The 5,010-nt window shown below is 64.0% G+C and overlaps 1 non-coding gene across 1 annotated transcript; it reads right to left on the bottom strand.

The window, feature by feature from the left end:
* Positions 1-404: 404 nt before the first annotated feature.
* LOC131870910 (5S ribosomal RNA) lies at positions 405-523 on the bottom strand. Its single transcript, XR_009369211.1, has one exon. It is a non-coding gene; the product is annotated as a 5S ribosomal RNA (ribosomal RNA).
* Positions 524-5,010: the final 4,487 nt, after the last annotated feature.

Below are 5,010 nucleotides of genomic sequence, written 5' to 3'. Positions count from 1 at the left end.
TCCAAAGCTCTCTCCAGCTGCGTGCACCTGCCCCGGCCGCGCACCCGGCCCCGCCCAGCTTCGCTCACCTGTCCCGGGCGTCTGGTGCGGAACCTTAGAGTAAGAAACATCACCGTGCACCTTGGCCAACGTGCGCGACTCGACCGAGCGCGCACTGGCCGAGGTGCACACCGATTTCACCTGGGTGCGCGCGCAGCACCTCGGGCGCACCGGGGTGCGCGCACAATGCCCGGGTTGCACCGTGGCCTGTGTGCTCGGGGCGCCTCGGGTGCGCGCTCGGTGTCGCCCCCCGCGCGCGCGGTAGTGCGGGCAGCGCACCCCGGCCCGGCCCGGCCCCGACGAGAACGCAAACGGGCAAAAGGTTTATTCAAATAGCATTGCGACGCCCGGCGAAAAACTAAGAAAGGGTGCAACACCGGGACTTCCCGGGAGGTCACCCATCCCAGTACTACTCCGGCCCAAGCGCGCTTAACTGCGGAGTTCTGATGGGATCCGGTGCACTAACGCTGGTATGATCGCACCCGTTATGAGCTTGTCGCAGTGTGTACTTAGCAAACCGCGACCCACGTGCGAATCCACCCCGGCCACCCACCCCCGTCGAGGTGCACACCCTCCCTCGCGAAGTGCGCCCCGTTCGCCAAGTGTGAGCCCTGCCCGGGTGCGCGCACCTTGCTAGGGCGTCGGGTGTGCACCCGGCCCGGCCTACGTGCGTGCACCTGGACGGGGCGTCGTGTGCGTGCAGTGTCCCGTCTGCAACGCGGTGCCCACACACCACCTCGGGCGCAACGACCTGCGCTCACATGTGGGCCGAGTGCACCTTGGTGCATGTTCGGGGCGCCTCGGGTGCACGCTCGATCTTGCCCCGGTGCACCAAGGCGCTCGGTTTGCCCCGGGTGCGCACTTGGTGCAAGGTGGGCACCCAAAATAGGGATCAAGCACCAAAACACAAGTTTCGGGATGCAAAATGGGACCCAAGGACCACAAATGCGTTCCAAGACCCATGATGGGTCCACGAGAACAAAAATGTGTTCCGAGACTTAATAAACAAATATTGGGTTTTAGGAGAAGAAACATGCTCTGATGCCCAAAACGAGAATCGACCCCGAAAAGGCCACAGGCCAAAAGTGGGATGCGAGACAAAAAAAAATGGGACCCGAGGACCAAAATTGGGTTCCCAGGTCGAAGACAGGGCAACCGGACAAGAAACGACCTCTAAGGCTCGAAATGAGTCCCGACGACTAAAACTTGACAAGAAGCACCCATCAGGCACCCAACTCGACACCCATGGGATGCCGACCCACCCGGGCTTCCACCTAGCACACCTTGGCACCCACCCACCCTCGCACCCAACCTCGCACCCAACTTAGCACCTTTGAACCCACATTGGCACTCACCCTGACCCTGGCACCTTGGAACCCACATTGGCACTCACCTTGACCCTGGCACCCACCTTTGCACTCACCTTGGGACCCACCCTGGCTCCCACCTCGGCACCCACCCAGACACCCACCTTGGTTCCTTGGCACCCACCTTGGATCCTTGGCACCCACCCCGACACCCACCTTGGCACGCAACTTGGCTACTTGCCACCCACCTTGGCTCCTTGACGCCCACCCCGACAACCACCCCGTGACCTACCCTGGCTAGGGTTGGTGCACACCCACCCTGGTGCCCACCTTGGCACCCACCCCATGACCCACCTTGGCACGCACCTTAGTACCCACCCCGTTACCCACCCTAGGACCCACCCCGTGACCCACCTTGGCCAGGGTGGGTGCCTTGGTGCGCACAACTTGCCTGGGCTGCACACCAGGGCGGGCTCAAGATGGCACCCGCGTTCCGTTTTTTTCACTATCTTTCAAAACGGAAATTTTAAAATCTCGTTTTTTTTTTTTTTTTGCCTTTTCTGGAAATTAGTGAAGGCAGCGCATCAAAGGTGCGCAATGCTGGTGCGAACCCGGGAGCGCTCCGATGTGTGCTCCAAGGTGCGGCGTGCACGAAGTCCGAGCCCGGCTTGCCCCGGGTGCGCACCTCGCGTGCACCTTCGCCGGGGTGAGCACCTTGGCTGGGTTGCGCGCCCTGGTGCGCACCAAGGAGCGCTCTGAAGTGTGCTCCAAGGTGCGGCGTGCACGAAGTCGGAGCTCGGTTTGCCCCGGGTGTGCACCTCGGGTGCGCACCTCGCGTGCACCTTCGCTGCGGTGGGCACCTTGGCTGGGTTGCGCGCCTTGGTGGGCACCATGCAGTGCACGAAGTCGGAGCCCGGTTTGCCCCGGGCGCGCACCTCCGCCAGGGTGGGCACCTTGGTGCGCACAACTTGCCTGGGCTGCGCACCAGGAAGGGCTCAAGATGGCACCCGCGTTCCGTTTTTTTCACTATCTTTCAGAACGGAAATTTTAAAATATCGTTTTTTTTTGCCTTTTCTGGAAATTAGTGAAGGCAGCGCATCAAAGGTGCGCAACGCTGGTGCGAACCTGGGAGCGCTCCGATGTGTGCTCCAAGGTGCGGCGTGCACGAAGTCGGAGCCCGGTTTGCCCCGGGTGCGCCCTGGTGGGCACCATGGTGCGCACCAAGGAGCGCTCCGAAGTGTGCTCCAAGGTGCGGCCTGCACGAAGTCGGAGCCCGGTTTGCCCCGGGTGTGCACCGCGGGTGGGCACCTTGGTGCGCATGCCTTGCCTGGGCTGCGCACCAGGGCGGGCTCAAGATGGCACCCGCGTTCCGTTTTTTTCACTATCTTTCAAAACGGAAATTTTAAAATCTCATTTTTTTTTGCCTTTTCTGGAAATTAGTGAAGGCAGCGCATCAAAGGTGCGCACCTCGCTGCCCACCACGGTGCGCAACGCCGGTGGGCACCCGGGAGTGCTTCGAAGTGTGCTCCAAGGTGCTGCGTGCACGTTGTCGGAGCCCGGTTTGCCCCGGGTGCGCACCTCGCGTGCACCTTCGTCGGGGTGGGCACCTTGGCTGGGTTTGCCCCGGCTGCGCTCCGAAGCGGGGTTATTGGAGCGCCGCCTCTTTTTTTGTCGGAGCGTTTGGTGGGGTTTCTCGCATTGGCTCTTCCCAGGCCCGGTTGCCACCCTGGCGCGCACGAAGTCGGAAGTAGGGTTAATTGCCCGGGTGCGCACCTTTGCCAGGGTGGGCACCTTACCTGGGCTGTGCACCAGGGCGGGCTCAAGATGGCACCCGCGTTCCGTTTTTTTCACTATCTTTCAAAACGGAAATTTTAAAATCTCCTCTTTTTTTTGCCTTTTCTGGAAATTAGTGAAGGCAGCGCATCAAAGGTGCGCACCTCGCTGCCCACCTTGGTGTGCTCTGAGGTGCGCACCCGGGAGCGCTACGAAGTGTGCTCCAAGGTGCGGCGTGCACGTTGTCGGAGCCCGGTTTGCCCCGGGTGCGCACCTCGCCTGCACCTTGGCCGGGGTGGGCACCCTGGCTGGGTTTGCCCAGGGTGCGCTCCGAAGCGGGGTTACTGGAGCGCCCCCTCTTTTTTTGTCAGAGCGTTTGGTGGGGTTTCTCGCATTGGCTCTTCCCAGGCCCGGTTGTTGGGTGCGCTCCCACCCTGGCGCGCGCGAAGTTGGAAGTTGGGTTAATTGCCCGGGCGCGCACCTTCGCCAGGGTGGGCACCTTGGTGCGCACACCTTGGCTGGGCTGCGCACCAGGGCGGGCTCAAGATGGCACCAGCATTCCCTTTTTCTCACTATCTTTCAAAACGGAAATTTTAAAATCTCGTTTTCTTTTGCCTTTTATGGAAATTAGTGAAGGCATCGCATCAAAGGTGCGCACCTCGCTGCCCACCTTGGTGTGCTCCGAGGTGCCCACCACGGTGCGCTCCGAGGTGCCCACCACGGTGCGCAACGCCGGTGCGAACCCGGGAGCGCCCCGATGTGTGCTCCAAGGTGCGGCGTGCACGAAGCCGGACCCCGGTTTGCCCCGGGTGCGCACCTCGCGTGCACCTTGGTGCGCACACCTTGGCTGGGTTGCGCGGCCTGGTGGGCACCATGGTGCGCACCAAGGAGCGCTCCGAAGTGTGCTCCAAGGTGCGGCGTGCACGAAGTCCTAGCCCGGTTTGCCCCGGGTGCGCACCTTCGCCGCGGTGGGCACCATGGCGTGCACGAAGTCGGAGCCCGGTTTGCCCCGGGTGCGCACCTCGCGTGCACCTTCGCCGGGGTGGGCACCTCGGCTGGGTTGCGCGCCCTGGTGCGCACCAAGGAGCGCTCCGAAGTGTGCTCCAAGGTGCGGCGTGCACGAAGTCGGAGCCCGGTTTGCCCCGGGTGCGCACCTTCGCCGCGGTGGGCACCCTGGTGCGCACCATGGCGTGCACGAAGTCGGAGCCCGGTTTGCCCCGGGTGCGCACCTCGCGTGCACCTTCGGCGGGGTTGCGCGCCCTGGTGCGCACCAAGGAGCGCTCCGAAGTGTGCTCCAAGGTGCGGCGTGCACGAAGTCGGAGCCCGGTTTGCCCCGGGTGCGCACCTCGCGTGCACCTTCGGCGGGGTTGCGCGCCCTGGTGGGCACCATGGTGCGCACCAAGGAGCGCTCCGAAGTGTGCTCCAAGGTGCGGCGTGCACGAAGTCGGAGCCCGGTTTGCCCCGGGTGCGCACCTCGCGTGCACCTTCGCCGCGGTGGGCACCATGGCGTGCACGAAGTCGGAGCCCGGTTTGCCCCGGGTGCGCACCTCGCGTGCACCTTCGCCGCGGTGGGCACCATGGCGTGCACGAAGTCGGAGCCCGGTTTGCCCCGGGTGCGCACCTCGCGTGCACCTTCGCTGGGGTGGGCACCTCGGCTGGGTTGCGCGCCCTGGTGCGCACCAAGGAGCGCTCCGAAGTGTGCTCCAAGGTGCGGCGTGCACGAAGTCGGAGCCCGGTTTGCCCCGGGTGCGCACCTCGCGTGCACCTTCGCCGCGGTGGGCACCATGGCGTGCACGAAGTCGGAGCCCGGTTTGCCCCGGGTGCGCACCCCGCGTGCACCTTCGCCGGGGTGGGCACCTCGGCTGGGTTGCGCGCCCTGGTGCGCACCAAG

Source organism: Cryptomeria japonica, unplaced genomic scaffold, assembly GCF_030272615.1.
Source record: "Cryptomeria japonica unplaced genomic scaffold, Sugi_1.0 HiC_scaffold_357, whole genome shotgun sequence".
In the NCBI taxonomy this organism is placed as follows: Eukaryota; Viridiplantae; Streptophyta; class Pinopsida; order Cupressales; family Cupressaceae; genus Cryptomeria; species Cryptomeria japonica.
The sequence above is the reverse complement of the archived record's forward strand: the minus strand, read 5'-3'. Positions and strand labels throughout refer to the sequence as shown.